The sequence below is a fragment of the Adiantum capillus-veneris genome, chromosome 11, assembly GCF_014529385.1.
Source record: "Adiantum capillus-veneris isolate H3 chromosome 11, ASM1452938v2, whole genome shotgun sequence".
In the NCBI taxonomy this organism is placed as follows: domain Eukaryota; kingdom Viridiplantae; phylum Streptophyta; class Polypodiopsida; order Polypodiales; family Pteridaceae; genus Adiantum; species Adiantum capillus-veneris.
In genome coordinates this window covers 159578786-159600785 of record NC_140941.1, presented here as the reverse complement: position 1 = coordinate 159600785, position 22000 = coordinate 159578786, and the positions used below count along the sequence as shown (strand labels likewise).

At 38.6% G+C, this 22000-nt stretch overlaps 1 pseudogene; it reads right to left on the bottom strand.

The window, feature by feature from the left end:
• Positions 1-470: 470 nt before the first annotated feature.
• LOC147448311 (uncharacterized) overlaps positions 471-22000 on the bottom strand; it is a 147783-nt pseudogene continuing 126253 nt past the window's right edge.

Below are 22000 nucleotides of genomic sequence, written 5' to 3'. Positions count from 1 at the left end.
GGTAGCACATTCTATTGATCAAGCAAGATGTATAACAATATACTACACTCCTAAAGCCACTGAAACTTTGTACCAATAAGATGGTTGGAGAGAGCGGTGAAGGATACTTTGCACACACTTACCTGCTGGTTATTTGTGTGTGTGTGTGTGTGTGTGTGTGTTTGTGACATAAGGATGTTTCAATGCAACTTTTAAAAGCAGAAGAACTCTTGAAAAGACCCATAAAGCGCCTTTTTGAGAACTTTACTTGATCACTTTTTTGCTACAAAAGATTCATCTTACCATTTTTTTCCCCCTACCAATTGACTTCTTCTCAACAATTACAACTTTAATCATGCACATCATCCCCTAAATTGCTCAACTACCCACAATTGTAGCCTCAAAGAAAAACCTAGCTCTCCTTGGATAGGGATCAAAACTACAAACACGTTAGTATACAAAACGGCTTTACATTGACCGTGCAATAGAATCTACCAACTTTTCCTAGATTTCACATATCCTTTAGATGGGGATGTTATATTCCACAATGAGCTATGGACAACCATCACTCCAAAACTAACAATTCCAGCCCAACATACCACAAAAGAGACCTTGCGGTATTAGATGGAAATTGCAGACAATATCTTGCCAAACAACATGCCCACTTGATGGAAGAAACTATTCTTGTCTAGATTAAAGTGATTAAGAACCATTCCTATGCCTTCCCACAACATCAAAACAGACAAAAGTCCACATAATGCAAAAAGAAATTTGTATAAGAAGCAAGCAAACACTAAGACAAAAAGCCGGATGTAATTCCTCATGTACTTCTTCATGTTCTCACCCATGCGGAGATTCCATTGTGCACGCTAAGAGGAAGGCCATAGCTTTCAACAAGGCCATACCAAAATTCACATGTCCAAGGCAAGGGTGGTCTACACAAGTCTTTGACAGTTACATTCTTGAAGGGGATAACTGCAAACCCAAGAATGGAAGACAAAAATGCATTACTTTTGATGATCTAGGTGGATCAATGGCAACCTTTTCTAGAACCTCCAAGTGGCCACCATCTCTGAGCCAAGCTTCAAATGTTGCAGGAGGGATACTCAAAGACAAAGGGTTTGCACATAGGCCATGAAAACATGATGTCTTTGGTACGTGCTTCCTATGCACTTGGTGCAATCCCTCTCTCTCTCTCTCTCTCTCTCTCTCTCTCTCTCTCTCTCTCTCTCTCTCTCTCTCTCTCTCTCTCTCTTCTCTCTCTCTCTCTCTCTCTCTCTCTCTCTCTCTCTCTCTCTCTCTCTCTCTCTCTCTCTCTCTCTCTCTCTCTCTCTCTCTCTCTCTCTCTCTCTCTCTCTCTCTCTCTCTCTCTCTCTCTCTCTCTCTCTCTTTGAGAGTTGTCCACACATCCTGTTGCACGGGCTCTCAATGGTGCACATACAGTGCTGCAAGCACGCAGTGAGATAGGAATCTAAGGAACATTGGAGTGCTTGTCTTTGTTTGTGCATTGAAAGAAAAAGGGGAGGTTGGAGCCCTCCTATCGTCTGCACCTGCACGATTGATGGGAGGGCTCCAACCCTTCCCTTTTTTTTCGCGCATCACACTTTGTTGGAAATGCCTGCTTGTTCATGGAGCTCACAAAATGTTATACACAATTTTTAATCTTTTTGAAGCTATTTTAAGACGTTGCTTTTCAATGTTACTTTTGAGTATTTTTAAGCTCCCAGCACGGACGATGGGGGGCTCCAACCTCCCCTTTTTTTCCAAGAATCACACTTTGTTGGACATGCCTGCTTGGGCATGGAGCTCACAAAATGTTATATACAATTTTTTGTCTTTTTGAAGCTATTTTAAGACGTTGCTTTTCAACATTCCTTTTGAATATTTTTAAGCTCCCAATCCCATCGCTAAGAACGCCATCAATGAGGTAACCTCTGAGGTTGCAATTGCATGCTCTATGGAGCTTTGAGTGCCTAAAGATGATGGAGCTACATGTGAAGGGGATTTCCAAGGATAGCTCAATAGATAAGCTTCATGCAAGCGCAATATCAGGCATACAAAGTCATTTGATTTAATCAGGACAGCATCAACGCACTCAAATCAATGTTAAGCAGCTCAAGAAGAAAACAATGACGAGCTTCCTGGCCCTCAATTTGTTCAATGCATATGAAAAAAAAAGAGGGGATTGGAGCCCCCTATCATCTGCGCGTGGGGGATTGGAGACTCCCCCTTTTTTTTCAAACTTTATTGCCAAGCATGGAGCCTATGAAATGTCTACACAATAAGCTATTTTAAGATGTTGATTCTCAGTGTTATTCATTATCGTGCCCTATCCCCCATATCGATAAGAGATCATTGAATAGCTTGTAGCATGAGAGCTAAGTTATTTTAACTAGATGCAATGGGAGATCAATTGAAGGAATTGTGCAAGTTTGTTTGCAGCAAGGGTAGAGAAACCCCTTCTGTGTGCAATGATGGGAAAGGGTTTTCAAGTGGAAGCAATGAAAGCTCGAGCCTCATCAGAAATATCTTGCTCAACTACCTCTATGTTTCCATTTGGATCTTCTTGAGCTCCACCGTCATTATCTTCAAAAAATATATAATGGACCGAAAAATATGCGATTCGCCCTACCCCATCAGCTTCACCCGTGATTCACATGGGCTTTTTCTCCACCCTCACTTTCCTTTTGGGTCGGGTTCTCAAGTTCATTGAACCCATCAGCATGTCACACATGAAATGTATATGTCATCCATCGTCCCCATACATTCTCTTTATTCTCTCAGCTTATGGCTCTCCAACTCTGTATACATTTACCTTCCTATGTCTTTCATTCAAATGCTCTAGGCTTGGCCCGCTCAGGGCATAAAAAAGCTGTAAAAGAAGGGGGGCTGGAGCCCCACCATCATTTGCGCATCTCCAACACACTTCTTGTTGTCTTTTAAAGTCTTTCTGTGGTCTACTCTAGGACTACTCTACGAAACATAGCCATACCTGCTTTTGGTTTATTTGGTCTTTAATTTCCAAAACAGTGCTATATCTCATTGGCCCCAAAGGTGAAGTGCTAGCTCTTCTAAGTAATTGAAAGCATGACCTTTGAAAAAGAAGCTAATTCTTAGCAATTGAAAGCATGGCCTTTGCAAAAGAGCCTAAATAATGCAATACTTTCCTACCAGATAAGTATGAAATTTTAATAACCACCAAAGGGATGAAAGAAAATAATCTTTTGCAAGGCACATATTCTAAGTTCCAAAACTTCTCACTAGGATCGTGCTGAATAAGTTTTGCTTAGATAATTCTGATGCGGATCATGTGGGCATGCATCTGAACACGGAGCCATTGTTGTGCGTTCCATGAGACTATGCTGTGAGATTATATGGAGCTTTCAAAGCTTCAAGTCTTATTTCAAGTGTGCGAATTTCAACTATAGTAAAAATTTGGACATTTTGACCCCTTCATGTACTGAAAATATCCAATCTTTTGGAACAAAAGGGGGCAATAGTTCTCTGATCATCTGCACTCACGTGGATGATTGAGGGGCTCTTGTCCCCATTTTTTTTTAATAAATATTGGATGTTTTGACCTCTTCACATGCTCAAAAAGTGTTTTTTAGATCGAATTTTCATAAATATTTTGCTGAATTTTGTAAATAGCCAAAATATGGGGGGAGGACCAATGAGCACCCTCTCATTGCCGGTGCCTTGCATTACAAATTGAACGTAATATATACTATACATATCATGCCTTGTCATCATTGGACCTTCTAGTCCCAAGAGCCTCTCAATCTCCATAATCTGTAATAGATCTAGGAAATGTCCACCTCCTCACCAACCATCTGTACCCTTTCCAAAGCAAAATTAGTGACCAAATCATGTTGTAATTTTGACCGATCTTCATCCAAATGAGAAACACTTAATTCCACCAGCATCAACTCCCTAGGATGGATTTTAAGGTCATTCTAATGTTGCTCCTCCAAATTAGAATCTGGAAGAGACTCTCCTGAAGTTTTTGATGATTCGAGAAATTTTGCTTGAATCTGTAGGACTAATTTTGAAATTCCAAATGAAAATTTGCCAAGGTTTGAAGAGAAATATATGGACAATCCTCAACACCAAAAACATTATGACAAAAAATGCTCAAATACAGAATCAATCCATTGCTGAACAAACTATTCTCATCAATCATTGTTCCCATTATCTCTCCATTCTGCTCCATATTTTGATCTAGTCTCTGACACTTATTCAACCTACAACTCTTAGCCCCTCCCGAATGTTGTCTTGTGACTTATATAATATAGTATATATATATATATATATATATATATATATAGATGCCATGGCTCCATGTGAGCATGGCTAGCATTGTAACTTTTTTGGTTTTCTTTAATACATCTCCATTCAGTATTGTGAGTTTGGAAGAATAAAAAAGGGAACATCTATAAAGCTCAAATGGGTACCTTACCTTCTTATTCTCACAATACCAAGTGTTGAACTTGAAAAAATAGATCTTTGGGCCATATCTGTCCCTTCCTCATGCACGTCAAAGCTCAAACATCAGCCCACCTTCTCTACTATAAAGTGGGTGGAGATTCATGTTTGCTTTTCCTTCTTTTGTTTTTTTTTGGGGGTGGGCGGCGGGGGGGGATTATACAGTATTTTTTGTGCATCCAAAATCCATGCCTCCCTTTCTGGCCACTAGAATAAACACTCAAGGTTAAGGATATTGAGAATAAAATCCATAGATTTTGCTATGCAATTCAAAGTTTGGAGTGTAGGCTGATTCAATTGAGAGTTAATTGGAAGCGTTATTAGCAAGAATTGTTGCTGGTGGTTGTAGTGCATCCATTGCAAAGCTATGGTGGAATGAACTAAACACTTTTAGTGAGCTATTCTAGGTTGGCTATTAGAGTTAGTTTAGATCAGGCATGAGACTTCATATTAGACCAGACATTGGTTGAAAGACCAGACTAAGATTGGAAATGGAAATGAACCCTGAGACTGACAACTAGAAATGAAGATTGAAAATAGAAACTAGAAATGAACACTGAGACTAAAAATTGGAAATGAATACTAAAAATAGAAATTGTAAATGAACACGAGAGCTAGGATTGTATATTCAAATGGAGACGAATACAATGTTGAGACATAGGCACAATATGTGTTTAGATTACAAGAGCATACAAATTCAAGATATAAGAGGTTTGGGATAGCTCAAGCCAAGATAAGATAATATTAGATCCTCAAAATGAAGTAATGGACCCTATTTATAGGCCTCTGATTGGGCTTTCACTTTCTGTAGGCTGCACCAATTACTGTAGTAACTATCTGTAATTACTATCTCTGGAGGCTTCTTGTCCAGTTACCCATCAGTTGCTTGCTAAGGGCCATTCCTGCCATCTATATTCCTCCTCCCCTTTCTTGAATTTTGGTGAAATTTTTAGTAATCTTCCCAATGTTAGTCCATCTAACCTGCTTCTTGTTTGGTACCTTCTTCGTGGGAGGTTTGTGTGAGACGAAGGTGCTTGGACTAGCATTCTCCTTCTAAATGAGTCGGTCTAGAGCTTCTTGCTCTAGTTGATCCTTTCTGATAGTCTTCATCTCAAACTCATATGGACTGAGAGCATTCCAAGTCTTTGTATTAGGATCATACAACATTTGTTTTCCTTTGGTAAGCCAAGCTCTAGCCAGCTTGTGATAGTAGGATGCAATGTACTTGCATCCTTGAGGGAGTGGTTGGTTGCATTTTATTCTAGCTTTAAACAAGATTTCAGCCATCTCTTTGAACTGGGGTTCAAAGGATGATTTGTTAGCTAATTCCTTCTCAAAAATCAATGATAAAGAATTTTTTTTGTGATTTTGCTAGCTTTCTCCAGCTGCTTTGGTCCAGGCTGTTTGAACATTCATATGTGGTGGGGTATAGTTTGCCCAGTATTAAAAGTGTTACACATACCATGCCTTAAACATATTCTTGGATTTTTCCTTAGAAACCTGCTCTGCAGCACAATGGTGTAAAGAAACTGACTTATGTTAATACTGGCCACTGGATCCAAGATTCTGGCTAGTAGCATGTCAAATACCTTCTTAGAAAGGTATGTTGGGTAAGTTTTTAGGCTTATTGCTTCAACAATGAATCTGTGTATTGAGGTTCATTCCAATGCTACTACTAGAATTCCTTGTGCACCATCTTTTCTTTTCTTCTTTGCCTATTCATCTTCTTTTAGAAAAATTTTGACTACCTCAGTAGTGGTTGGTGTGGGTTTGGTTGCATCAAGGATGTTGAGAACATGGGCCAGTTCTCTTATCATCAATTCCAATGATACCTTGTTGACCAAGAATACCACTAATATATATGAGTCGAATAACACAACCTTTTTGCAATAGCAAATTTGGACATTAGGCACCGTAAAAGTTTACCTATTTTTGACACTAAGACGTGACAATAGGACATGATAGTTTACAAACACATTGACATCTTTCAAGGGTAGAGTGACATGACACACCAGATGCATTGAAATAAGCAAAATGGGATGGTATTTTATATTAAGCCAGAAGCAAGTACAAAATGCTGTCACAACATCTAATTCTTGCAGGTTTGTGGCTTGAGGCAATGACCAATAGAATGCTTTCTAGATTTCACATTGAACAGTTGGGAGAGAGTGGTTGAGTCAATGATATCACTTGTTTCTAAGGGCATCGCATCAAGTGTCTCCTCCACACCTTTGTCCTCCCCCCAACCTTTCGCCTCCTCCACGCCTTTAGCTGCCTCTACAGCTTTAGCCCCACCATATTTCCAAAAAGAGCTATGGACCATCAACATAGAGAAGTCATAGAGGGGTCAAGATGCTCGTAAATGGACACTTTGTGTTTTAGACTCCCACCTTGGGGCACATATTTCGAGAGGGCTCATGAGTTCCCTACAGTATAATGGAGAGGCAAATTTGACACGCAAAGATGGAGAGACAGTTAAGGTTAGAATCACCATTGCGCTAATAAACTAAGCCCTCCATCTACCTCTAGGAAACCACAACCTACTGCTAAAGATAAAGGCTATTGATAATGACAAGGCTTTTGTCAAGCAGTAGGGACATAAGCTCACATACAAAGATCTTGTCTACTCAGAGATAGAGCTACCATTGTGACTGATTTCACAACACCTAAAAGTACAAAAGCCACCAAAGTATACTCATCCCAACCTACACATTTCAGCTGTCATGGCAATGGGGCTTGTTAAACAAAGAGTTGTCCGCTATGACTTGGGAAATTATGTTTTGGATAATTTTGTCAAAGACAATCTCAAGAGTAGTGACAAAAGAAAGACCTATATGAATGCAAGGCTGGTGTTGACAAGAATAGCAAACCAAGCCCTAGGGATGATTGATCAAACTGCCACCATCCATTTCTCAAATTAACCTTTTGCACAAGGCTTAACATGCCGTTCAAGTGGTAGGAGGTCCCTCATCTGCACCTGGCACGAGATAGCTTCATCCTGTAGGTTCACTTCTTGAGTTTCATACCCTCAAAGACTCTTCATGCCCCATCCAAGTTGCTTCCATGAGTATTGACATTATGTTAGTTCCAGATAGCTATGCTATAGACTTCCATCGCGGTGACCCGCTAACAGTCATTCTCATTCTATATGTAGATGACATGCTCATTGCGAGAAATTCCACTGAGGAGATTACCGAATTGAAGCAAATGTTGAGCAAAAACTTTGCTATGAAATATTTGGACGAAGAAAATCATTTTCTTGGTATGTGTATTAAGAGAGACAAAAAAAAGGCATTCTTGAGTTATCTCAGGAATCCTATATCCACAAAGTCACAGCATTTCAATATGTAGAGATGGAGGCAATGAGTACACCACTATCTTTGTATTTGAAACTTAGCAAGGAAGATTCTCCCAAGTTAGATGCCGAGAGAGCAGATATGGAAAGTGTGCCATACTCTTTGGCTGTAGGTAGCCTTATGTATGTTATGGCAGCTACATGGCTAGAGATTGCACTTGCAATGGAAGTGGTTAGTTGGTATATAGCTAATCCTAGCAAGAAGCATTGGATAGCGGTGAAACACATCCTCAGATATTTGAAGGGTACAGCAAGCAGTCGTTTATTCTTTGACAACATCGGTGCACCTATTGTTTGATTACATGGATGCAAATTATGCAAGTTGCAAATACAATAGGAGATCTACGTCTAGCTACATTTTCATATTTGCAGGCAATGCCATTTTTTGGAGATCATCTCTTTAAGAATATACATCTTCTTCCACTACAAAATCTCAGTATGTTGTGGCGTCAGATGCTAGCAAGAAAGATATATGGTTGTGATAGTCAAAGTATCATTTCTTTGGCAAGGAATCCCGTGTTTCATTCCAAGTCAAAACACATTGAGGTGAGGTATCATATCATTTGGGATGTGTTGATGGATAAGCGCTTGGTGATTATCAACGTCCACACTCAACCTTGCAGATGATCTTACAAAGAGCTTAGCTACAAAGCAATTTTCACATTGCATCAAGTTAATGGGTGTAGGGTGAACAAATTTGTACAAGGGTGAAGCTATTATGCTTCACGGTTGTACATACATACTAGTTTTAGTCACCACTTACGACCACATTGGCTTTTAAGTGGCATATTGCTAGGGGCAAAGGCCATGTGGTCAGACACTAGTACACTTCTTGTACACTTACTAACTCACCAACCCTTATTGTCATAAACAAAAGAAATAAAGAGACACACAAGCATTCTTGAATAAGATGTGTGTTCCCCCAGAGTGCCTACTCTCCTCTTATCCTTTTCCCTTCCTTGCACGCACACGCACGACGATATTTTCCTCTTCAATCAGAGGGGAAAAATTCCACAACCATAAAGAGAATCTTGTTACTTAGTGATAACAATAAAAACCAGCAAATGTATGTTTGATACGTCACAAAAATGGCACACACAATCCCAAAACATGAAAGGGAGTGGAGCATTGATGGTGCATGTGCGTATAACTATACCAAGGGTGCACCCATATTTACATTACTCACACCACAAACTACAAATCTCTCCTCATCTTCAACATGCCCATAGTAGCAAGCTTCTTTTCCACCAACACCTGCTCCATCAATAGTTGATGCAACTCTACAAGAAACACCAGCCAGTTGGTGGCTAAATGAAGAACGACTGGATACATCAATGTCGACAGATGTAATTGTGATCGATAGGTGCCTTGTTATTTTGGATATCAATGGAGTGCTACTGAAGGATTGTGTTGAAGAACCCAAAGGTTTGTGGAATATCCCATTCCCAACAGGATCTAGGCCCCGAGGTGTGTAAGTCTTCTAATAAAAATATTGTGTGGTGAGACTTGATGCGGAGGACTTCACCATCAACTTGAGGAAGCGATGCTACGTGATGATCTGTTCATGTAGCCAAAGGAATAATTGATGACCATAATGAATGCTTGCTTCCCTAAATTGATGAAGATGAAAGATCTCTTTTTAGGTATTTATCCCTTAACTTTCAAACTCGCTTTACTGATTTTGGTACTATTTTGCACTTTGCTATACTAATTTATACACATTCTGGTACTATTTGGTACTTTGGTACTATTTACTATTGTGTATAGAATTTGGTACTGTCTATGTCTTTGGTAATCTGGTTCTATGGTATTGTGTACACAATTTCCTACTATTTTTTACTTTGGTTCTTTGCTACTTTGGTATTGTGTGTTTGTTGCTTTGGTACTCTTATTTGTATAGCTGCTCTAACTGCTAGTCACAAATATTTTTTGACCAATCTCAATGTGAGATGTGGGCTCCCACACTCAGACATGTGCCAACAATTTTGGAGGAGTTCGGTGACAAGCTTATTCTTCTAAAGCTTCAAAGAAGAGTGTGGTGCAAATATCCACAGTTCAGTGAAGCAAACACCCTCCTTGTGGATGGCACGAGATACAAGTCCTTGAAGAATGATTACAAGTCGTGCTACTGCATTTGATAATATGAGTCAAAATATGACCCGAAAAAGTTGAAGTATCTTATGGAGGTTACTGACACTCACACCTTCTCTTGTTGGTTGAAACGTCACGTTCAGCAAATTGTCCGCACAGTTCATCGGCCAACCATCAGGTTTTAGCTCTTCATGTGTAAGAGTTATCTTGATAAAAACACTTGCACCGTCATGCTCTCCTTTTCCATGTTCCAAAGTGGAGAAGCTATGCATCATATGCAATTTTGTCAACTAATACTACTTGTCTACAAAATAGTGTGGTCGCCATGCCTTGAATTGTGAAGAGGCACCATCTGACCATACCTAGTGATAACGCAAATTGTGTCCTTGTTGTTTCATCCAATTTTCATGCAACATAAAAAAATGATGAACAAAGAGCATGTCATGGAGCTTATCATCAGATATGGAAAAATGCAAAGTCTTCTAAACAACTCCTATTGAATTCTTGATACAGGAGATGTGCACCAATATTGTTACCTATGTTGACCACCAATGCATGAACTGGATCTTGTTTTGCACTTTAAAGCTGTAATTCTCTACAAAATTAGCAACAAAAATCACAACATATTTCTAAGACTTAAGAAAGCAGTATGTAAATTGTTGGGCCTGCCCCCGGGGGATTCACCATGAAAAACTTATCGCACCACGTAAGTGCAGGGGAGGGGGGTTTTTGTACAAGTTGCATAAGCATATAAGCTAGGGGCATGCCCCCAATAATTTATCTCCCAAGCTTAAAAATAAGGGAGGGGGTATCATATTTGGCGGGGGGGGGGGGGGGGGGGGGGGGGGGGGGGGGGAGAAGGGAGGAAAGGGAACAATGAGAGGAAGCTTTTGTGTTTCAAAATTATGGCTTCCCAAAAGAGATTTCCCTTGAACTTGTGAGTCAATAGCTACAAAGATACATGCAAGAACTAACATTGCTTTGTATCAATTGCTTGTTTTCTTATTATAGTTCATTTGTTGATGGATGAAAGCTATAAAGAGTCTATATAAATGAAAATTTACAAAAATAACTTAATATAACTTTATAACCATGGTTTTTGAGTAATTTAGATGGGTCAAAATCGGACGAGTAGCTAGAGTGCAGGCTAAACGGGCACATAGTTTGAAACCCAAAGTAAGACACATTGAGGGTACATCTAGCTATCAATAGAAGTGGTTCCTTAGTATGTTGCCAATCACTATGCTACACACTCTTTGACTTGTTTTACTCAGTTAGATCATGTGAGACCTAAATTTTATATGTAAGATAGGGGTAAGATAGTTTTTGCATTGATTGTCGTATAAGCGTAGAAAGGGGGGTCATATTCCCTAATATGAGTCGTACATAGGGTTTTTATCAAAGCTGTCTGCTCGCAGGTGGCATCTCGTTTTGTATATAGAGTGAATCCCCCGGGGGCCTGCCATCTAAACACAAAGCTATACTTGACGAAGATTTTCAGATAATCTGAAAAAAGATGAATGAAAGTTTCACTTTTCATACTTTCCACGACCAAGTCCTTTCTCTTCTTCTCTTTTTCTTTGGCATTAACCTTTCCAATACCCACATCCTTAAATACCTTAACAATTAACTCCTTGATATCTATTGCAATCTTGTCTGGACAAAATGACAACTTTCTTACACCACATCTAGGGCACTCTCCAAGAAATCATGTCTTTGCATGATATTCATGATCTGTAGGACAAGGGCACAATATGGAATCCAATATGTGTTGAAAACTATCTGGCTTGTAGAACACTAACTTGCGGCACTATGTGTACCACAAATGGAGCATGCACATGGATGTTCTTTTGTGTGATGCCCATACTTGTTCTAGCACATTTGATTGAAAGCATCCTTGAAGTGTACCATTTGGATATAGCAAACACAACAGTAAGTATAGCACTCTTTTGATTTTTGAACAAAGAATGGTCTGAGTGTCTCAAAGTATCTAAGCGACAACTTCACCATAGGATACGTAACCTTGAATCTTTTGTAGTGCTCAACCTATATTAAAAAAAATTCCACGTTGGAGCTTATAATATCACAAAGAAAGAGTAAAACAGCAAAGCAATTTACAATACCAAATTTGGTATTCTAAAACACCAACCCATTCCAAAATACCAAATTTTACACTATACTGTCAGGAAACAAACTATAGTACCAAATTGGGTGCAGGAAAGCACCAAATTTAGTCGTGTTCCTACTCCTTTAGCGTCTCCCTCTATTTCTGAGCATTCAACGTGCTCCGAAGCTTCGACGTCGATGAGACGATCTTCACACTCGTCTAGGCAGGGACGCTCTAGTGGTGGTGGCGGCGGTTGTTGTGGGGATGCTGCCGCCGATGCCTCGACACCGCCTCGTGTTCGACGAGGCTCTTTACCCTCCGCTTATTTGCCGGTCCCCACACTAGCCACGCCATCGCCATCTATGCCAGGTTTTTCACCGCTGATGGCCGTTCCTAGTAGCTACGCACCACTATCTACTCCTCCAGGAGTCACTCCAGTCAACACTCCTCTATTCAGGGCCCAGATTCTAGTGGAGACACCTGACGTCCATACCCCCATCAACACGCCGCTAGAGACCCCTACTAGGACACCTAGGTTCACGCGTCACCGGCAAGAGGGCTTGCCTTACTCTGTCGACTTCAACGGCGGCATTATCTTGGATGATGAAGGCAAGAAGGTTATCTCACGCATGCACGGTCTTTGCTCTTAGGTGTTTAGACACTACATACTAAACACCTGGAGTGAAGTACCAAGTGATTTAAAAGATAGAGTCATTAGCATGCTGCATGACGAGTTTCCCGTTTCAACACGGGATGACCGCTTCAATGAAGACATGATGAAGGTTCGAATGCGCGAATACTACAAGCACAAGAATTCCAAAGTGCAAAAAGAAATTAAGCATGGGTGGAACAGACCAGATTGGCTGGCCAAACAAGACTGGAAGAATACAAAGAAAGCAACGCACGAGAATCCCAACAAGTGGAAGCAACAAAAGGAGGCAGCCAAAGCACGAGTAGAGGCAGGGAGCTCGCACCACTTGGGGAGCAGCGGGTGGGCATCTTTTGAGGCCGATTTTGTAAGTGTTTTCGGATTGCTCTTTAGGTTTGATAGTTTAGGGTTTAGGGGTTTTTAAATTCTAACATAATGGATTGTTTGTATGCTTTGACAGTGGTCGATGACAGGACGTGACCCCACACTGTACAAGCGCGAGTACACAAGTAGGAAGGGCTTAAACACCCTGATGGACATTTTGAATTCTCGCGGCAGTATGGTTAGTATTAGGGTTTACTCTTTTATATTTTTTGTATTGTTTTATAAATTATATGTTTATACGTACAGAAAGCTGTCTTATTGTTTTTTTTTGCAAAATTCGACAGATACGCCGCTTGGATGCGATGAGACGTCTGATGATGTCGTCTGATTAGATGACGTCAGTTTGGCCGTAGCTAGATAGAATTAGTTTCCTTTTGTCATAGCATATGTATCATGAGATGACGTTTATACGTCTTTTTGTAACTATTGGAAAACCATGTATATTTTTTCAATAATGACAATGGTGTTGTAACTATTACATTTGCAAAGTTTAACAATCAAGTGATTTTGCCTATGATGTGTACAATTGTCATTGATTTACTTTCATCAATTTACTTTTGTTAGTTTTGTATCTTTATTCTATTTGTATCTTTATTTTGCAAACAATACTATGGATGATGGAGTTAATGGCTATATTGTCTTGTGTGTGACTACTTTGGGTCTATATCTAAGCTTGCACTTTCTTTCAAAGGTGAATCTGGGCTTATCTTGGATTCATTTAGGTTTATTCTATTATTGAAACATTCAATATGGTTGATGGATGCCTTGCCACCAATTTTTTTTCTCTCGAGCGTCGCTATAAGAGTCATTATATAAGGATCTACATCGTCACTATGAATGTCGCTATAGGTGGCCTGTAAATGTCGCTATGATTGTTGCTACAAGCATCGCTATATAGCAACATCTGTAGCGACGCATATAGCGCTCATAGCGACGTCCCCGTATATACGCTTTTAGCGACGCCGAGGAGTATAAAAACCCAATGTATTTTCATCGCTAACAGCATCACAAATGCACACAACCTCTTGTAGTATAGGGGCTTACCAGACTTTAAGTCTGAGGATAGGTTTTATGACATTTACTTACAGGAAGGATAAACAGGTGTGTCTTAATGAGAAATATTTGCAGCAATAGAAAGGGATGGTCCAACTTTAAATATAAGCCCAAGTTGGAATTTGGGAACTATGTCAACCTCCACAACTTGGGGAATAACTATACAAGAAACCCAAAAAGGTCATTTCTTTTTGTAATTATTATGTATATGTTTTTTTCTTTAGAATATGATTGATAAATCTAAACAACTATTTATTTCTTTTGTTATGAAAGTTCTATAGGTTTTCTTCAAGTGAAGCTCAAAACATACTGTGATACTCTTTCTCACTCTCTGCCTTTCTATCTTGGTATTGTGCTCCTCTCTCTCCCCAAAGTGCCCTCCCCCCCCCTCGCCATCCTGATATCTCTATGAGCATAGTTGCTCATTTGCATCCAATATTTGACTCATGACTAAACATATGTTGATTTGATACACTATACATTGCGCTCATATAATGAATTGCTACATTTCTTATCCTTTTAGAAAGATGGATTACTACTTAGAAAAGTGTTATGTCGGCAAGCCAAAAAGATAGCTAGAAATGTAGTTTCTTTGTCTCTTTCTCGCACTCCTTTGCTCAATTGCATTGCCGCGTCGGTCATCCTCTACCGTCCGGAGGACGGGTCACACACTCAATTACCTAAATAGTATACATGATGAATGGTGACTAATATCCTCAATCTCCTGCATAAACATTTTTAAAATTTTTTAACTTAGTTTTATTTTCTTACCTAAAATACTGCTATAAAAGTAAATGTCATAAATCAAAGACAACTAAGTAATGGAATTGTTTTTGGGACTAACCTTATTTTCCAAAAAGGGAATTGTAGTTTTTCAAAATAAATACTCTCATGAAAGGTTCACAATGTTTTCTTGATATTGCATAAATTAGGTGTATAAAAGTTTTAGCGACCTACTTAAGTTAATATCTAACATAAAACTCCCATGGCTTCCATGGAGATGCCCCATGGATGACAAATGATGCAAGAAAAACAAATTGGATTTTCCCAGGACGGGGATAACTTGAAACTTATGTCGAGACAAAATATCAAACTATCAAGAGACTTGTTGTGTTTCTTAAGGTCTTGTTTGAGTACACATTAAAAATAAGAACTAAGGGACTCACTCTAGATTTCAACTAGGATTAAAAATTTACCGAGAAGATTTGGCGTGGATAGCCCTAGCATAACATAGAAGTTTTAAGTGTGAAACTTATCTGACATGTTCGTAAAAGTCTGGCGCAAGTGTTTGCATGTGGGATGCAACGAGGGATGGTCCTTTCTGGCTAGGACTGATAACTATTGGTCTATATTTTGAGCTCTGGTTCATTCAATGCCCTGGAATTGGGATGCGACGGAAGTGTGTCCCGGTCGTGTGGTGAGACCCGTATATGTGTGTAGAAATTGGCTTAGTCCGTGTAGGCTTAATGCCGATGACAAAAGGAGGAAGAAAAATGGATCCATGAAGGCATTGGATAAGGGAGGAGGATGTGATTTAATTAAGGAACTATGCTAATTGTTTGGTAAAAAGGAACATTGGAAAGGCTAGGAACCTAAATGGGCTATTCCGCAATTATCCTCATCAGCGGGACCTTTGGTCTGCTTTTCAGACTATTAATTAACAAAAAGGAATCTAGAGTAGATTATTTTTTGTAAGCCTTTCCCACATAAGATAAAGAAATATGAGAATTGGAAAATGTGTAAACATGTCGCTTCCACACGTGGCAAAGGAGACATGATACCCTAGTCCTGGGAGGATGATATGGATATGCTTGGAGAAGTATATGTGATTGTTTGAAAGATAACTAGATACCCTTAATAATACTAAAAAGAAAAGGAGGTATAATATTCTAAAAAGGAAAAATGTGGGAACGACCTGATAAATGCACACTTTCAAGGGTATGCAACATTTTGCATGCTGTTTTCAAATGATTGAAATGTATTCTTGGTTTGACATTTTTGGAATATTGTTTCTAATATGAAAGTACTACCTTGGAAAGGTGCATTTATGAAACGATTTGTTGAGAGGGTGGATTTGAGAAGGTTAATTTGTTGGGCCAGAAAGTTAAACCCAATTTTATGTTGCTCATTAAGTTAAGTCAAGAACGGGGAAAGAGATTCCGACCTACAGAGTGGGAATCAAACTTGGGAATGAGAAAAGTTAGTAAATACACTCATCTTAGAGAAACACATTGACGGTTGTGCTTGGTCATAACTGGAAAAAAAGCGCCAATGATCTTGAACCAAGGGTGAATTAGAGAATTCCCACTAGTTGACGTTGGAACGTTGAGTTCAAGTTTAATCTCGGATGACTTTGATTGGAAAGTTCAAATGATAAGAAAGGGTGTTTCTGAATTAAGGTTTCTATATGAGAAAAGTGAATGTTATCACCCCATTGAGTTGGCATCAAAGAGCAGGAGGAGTCCTATCTATCTCAAGCGGGAGGGATGTCAGGAATCATGGTGTATCCATTTGGAGATGGTGCAGCTGGTGCTCCCTATCATGGCCCTTATAGTCTTTGAGAAATGTCACTAGAGCATGCTATCCACAGTAGGGAATATTAGAGGGGCTATTGGGAATCCTTGTTTGACTGATCTTTTGACCTCAAATGCACCCACAATTCTCTCATTGTGAACAGGAGATCACATTGGCTACTAGCACCGAGGGTGCTCACCAACTGGCACATCAATGGTCCAAAATTTATGACCTAACTCTTACTGTGTATCTCCTTTAGGTAGAATAGTAAGCATCTAGTCATTATGCATGTATCCACAAGTCAAAGTTCCCCTTGTAGCCCATCCATCTACATAAGGCTATGGTCACACGAGGCTTAGTTATTAGCTGTAGATAACTAATCCAACTATGCCTAGATGAAGCATTAGATGAATAATTAAGCCCCTTGCATGGTAACACAAGGCTTAGTTATTCATTCATCCTCCCAACTAAGCCTTGAATTTTCCAACTATGCCAAAATTGGCATAGTTACAAAGGGTGGACATAGTTATTCAATTTGTGTGTGACCAAGAATGGGGCATAGTTATTTGTTCAAATAATTGATAACTAAGCCTCTCGTGACCATAGCCTAAATTGTACCCCTAGAATCCATGAGTCTTGCTATTTATTGTCATTGATGATGCAACCCTGTGACATACATCTCTATAAGAGAATCCATGGCACTCATTTTTCTTTCCCTTGTGTCTACATTGCCTCATTGTGCAAATAAATTCATGAATGGATTGTTAATCACACTCTAGAATCTAAACAACTGGTATTACAGTCAAGCCTTGGAATTTACATTCCATTATATTCACCAACCATCATTAACAAAGATAAGTGTTTACTTCTTTTAGATCAAAAGGTTCCCTAATTCAATCCATATGTCTTTTTAAAAGTTCCGTGATCAACATTTCTCTCCAAATAAAAAAGTGACAACTTTTGGAATTTAAAATATCTTCTTTTTAGAACTCACAATAATCAGTGATAATGTATTAAGAAAACCAAAAATTGTGGAGGGAGGCTGGCTCTGGATGAGCTGTTGGGTGGCTCCTTTCTTCTTGCTCTCGTTACTTCCTTGCATGCACCCTCTCTTTTGGAGCAGGTGGAGGCTGCCCCTTGCTCTGCAAAGAGCAGAAACAGTGGCTCTGGTTTGATATATAGTTTGTGTTGGGATTTACACCAAATGTATTTACAGGTTGTCGGTGGCACTCTTCAACTTTTGCCATGGTAGCCTTGAGCCCACCTTCGATGGTGCGTGGCTCACCTAAAATGACTTGTCTTGAGGAGTGCTTCAATCGGACTGAGGGTGGCATGGTCTGATCTTTGCTTGTTTTCACTTGCCTGAGTGCTCGGAATCATGTACCTGTTTGGTGGTAGCAACCAGGTCCATGGTGGAACCCTCTCCATTCTCAGCTTTTTCATCTGGTGATAGAGCTTCGGGTTCCCCCCATAGGCAGTGGTATGTTCCACTTCACTCTTTTTTATGCCGATTGGTTTGTTTTGGAGAGTGGCTCCCTTGTTAGCTAGATATCTTTCATATGTAGTGTGGGTAAGGCTCCCTTGTAAAGGCTTGAGCTTTGTGTTGATTGGGTTTCAGGACATTATCTTTTATTGGCACCCTGGTTCGGATTGAGTTGGGTCTCTCTTGCAATTTTTTTGGTGCTTAGTAATATAATCTCTCACTTGCTAGGAGTTTTGTACAAAAAAAAAGAAAACAAAAAAGATTACATTTTAAACCTTGCTCACAAATCGAGCCAAGGTTGCAAAAAGAATATCCATCCACACCAAAAAATAGTCTAGGGTAATAAGGGAGCCACCCCAACATATGATAAGCATGGGTTAACTCAACAGATCAAGCCAGGGTTGCAAAAAGAATATTCATCTACACCAAAATACAGTCTAGGTTAAGAGAGGATTTTGAGGTGAGCTCCTTAGGTTCTTAAGGCCTCCATCAACACTCAAAATTTAGGAGTTTGAAAGAAACTATAAGGAAAGATCCACATTCATAATTGTGGACCTACTTAGGGTAAAGAGGCCAATAATGGACCAAAACAAGGCCACCTTAAAAGTAAATGAAAAATATTACCAGAATATATGGGAATTATGATTGGATGGCATTGGGGATGGCAAGATCTTGATATGACCTATCTTTTTGTATCAATTTCATTGAAAACTATCAATCCTACCAAGCAATTCAGATCATTCAAATATAATGTCCCTGTATTGACCCCTTTACCCTATTGATCCCTATTTGACATTATTCGGACCGAATAACAAATAGTCACTAGAAAATGTGAGCAATCCACGTAAGAATATAAAATTGAAGTAAAACTAAGTGCTCAAGTGCCTATGTGTTTGTCGATGTGTTGCTCAAATTCAAAAATTTCAAACTTATTTGATTGTCCTTTATGTCTAAATGAATAAGAAGCTACAGACTCCATAACTGTAGTAATTGCAAAGGTTATGCTCTATCCACATCTCTCTTTCTCTCTCTCTCTCTCTCTCTCTCTCTCTCTCTCTCTCTCACTCTCTCTCTCTCTCACACACACACACACACACACACACACAAAAGTGATATCAGAGCTTGTTCGGATGCTTGTGCATGGAGAAGGCTCCATGAGGAGTTCGAAGCTCATGGGAACGTGGATCCATGGGGCTTCAAATGTAGAGAATTGAGTAATGTATGCCTCAATTGTGGACTTTAAGTAGCAAGAATAGATGCCCAACATGTTCCATGTTCAAACTTTCAAGCAAATACTAGAAGTTTGGTATATTTTTGGCGTGCTAAAGAACTTAGTATCCATGTGGGTGAAAGTCGTTCAATTCCAATTGTTTGACATGTGTCCCTCAAGAAAGCTTAAAAGTCTTTGAAGAGAGAAAAATCATGTCTTTTTGAGTGCTATTTTCCAAAGCTGTATTCATTTTTTTGCATGCTAAAGAGAACAGAGATTAGAAAGTATTCATGGGAATTTTATCCATGATGTGAAGTATTGATTCAATATTTTTAAAAATTTTTTTGACTTAAAAAGAGTCTTTTCATGGAAAAGATTCATTATTTTCTATGATTATTTAATCTATCTTTTTTATGAATGCATTAATTCTCATCGCTCCCTTAACTTAGCAGGCCTTCGTGCCTCCTCACATTGTTTGTAACTTGGGAGAAACCTTACTTTCTCTAGGGCCTTTTTGGCATGCTAAAAAAGGCCTTAGAAAACTAGGCATTAGGGACTGCATTCATAGAAGTCGGATCCTTCAAAACAAAAGATTCTTTCAATAATTCAAATATTGCAATATCTCACATTTTCATTTGAGGACCTCCTAAAAGTCTATTTCATGATATTGTTCTATTATTTCTTATGCTTACTAAACCTCCCTTTTGTTATGAAAGCATTAAAATATTAGTTTGTTTTAGCAGTATATCAATGGGTCTTTTTAATGTATTGTTTTATTTCACTTATTTTAACTTATTTTGTTTAGATTCCCAATGTGATCCTTTCACGTTATTGTTTAAGTGGGCTATTATCTTTAACATATAAGACATTGTGATTAGGTCTGTATTTGGATAGTATATTTTTATATTAAAACACAAAAATTTTTAAAAAAGACATATAGCTATAGGCACACAATAAGAATTTTTTCAATTTACTTTGCCCAAGTTTGCCTGAGTTATATGGTTCTCAATCATCCCATCTCCTAACCTTGTTTCTTTACTCATCTAAAAAAGAATGTTGTTTGAGTAGAGATTCTCTTTATCTTATTAGAAAAATGATATTAATGTTGATGACTTCAAGTGAATTAGTGTACTCTACAAAAATTAAATGTGGAACCACACAAAGGGGCATCCATTATAATTATACCCTCTACTATTTTACACGAAAATTTTCTTATAGTTTCTGTGTTGTGATAAAACAAACTCTCACAAGAGAGAGAGAGAGAGAGAGTGTTTGTTTTATCACAAACACAGAAACTATAAGAAAAAAACAAACACTCTCACAATGTAAAAGAAAGAATACTTTGCTAATAATTGTCTATCGTGTATCTTTTCATAACCCGTGTTTATTGCCAAAAAAAAACTTTTCTCAAGCTAATAACTCTTTAAGTTGTGTGTGAGTGTATTATAATCTTTGTAAAAAAATGTAAAAAGTACCCTCAAGTTAAGATAGAGCTTTGAGGGGCCACACAATACATTAACACCACCAGGTTGGTAACTTAAGAAGACATAAAAGTGTCCTTTCAAGGTTTCAAAAAAACCTCCAAACTCACACGAGATCTATTGTTTTTGAAAAATCGTTTCTTGTGCTTATGAAGATCTTTCTCACTTATTCAAAGAATGTCCATCGATTTGTGGTCTTGCATGCAAGATTTGCAAATGCATCCAAAAACCTTGGAAAATAGGATTCTTCAAGAACGATCTCTTCTTGGGAGCAAAGACGTTCAAGAGTCAGACACTACTCATTCCTACACACATCGTGAGGTTTTGCTACGTCAAACACATTTGGAAGAAAAGGAAATGTCAGATCTTTGAGAACTCCTTGGAAGTAGCAAAGTTCACAAAAATAATCCAAGAAAGCAGGGTTACGATCATCGATATTGGAAAGCAAAGAAACTCAAAGGAGTGGGACAAGACCCTAGGTGTCGTACTGATGGATGTGCAAATGTGAAAGTATATGCTCATCTATAGTCGTGGGGTGGCTCCCTCATTAGATGATGTATCTATGATCTACTAAAGTGGTCATGGCTTGTGATGAGCATGGCAGGAATTTGTAATTTTTTGGATCTCTTAATAAAATCCACTCACCATTGTGAGTTTTGTCAAAAAAAAAAAAAGGATACCACTACTTATGGAAAAAATGAGAAACTTTGAAAATTACTCACCATTTGGTCATGGTAGGCCTCCAAAGTTGATGTACCATAGCATTTCACTCAAAACAATATTTTTGCGATCAATTGCATACTAAAAAGGCTGAGGATTTTTCAAAAAGAATATGTGACTTTTTTCATAAACTTCAATGAGTTAATGATCATACCATGTCATGCTATTAGCCTCACCAATTTTGTTTTGGGACAAAGAATAAGGTTAAAGAAAATTGTGTTTTTCCCATTTTGTTGACATCTCATCAACGATTATATAGCCACGCTTGTTGGTACTACTAAGTGTATGTTTGCTTAGGTCCCCGTGGGCATTTACATTCGTAAGAAGCCATGGATCACTTAAAAAACATAATTTTTTTAAAATTGTTGTTAAATTTTTTGCATAATATAAAAGTACTAAAATAGCAAACATGAAAAATCTGGGCTCCACGTTTTGATCTTTTCAATCCTCTCTAGAGAGTGCTATATAAGAAAATTTAGAGATCATAAT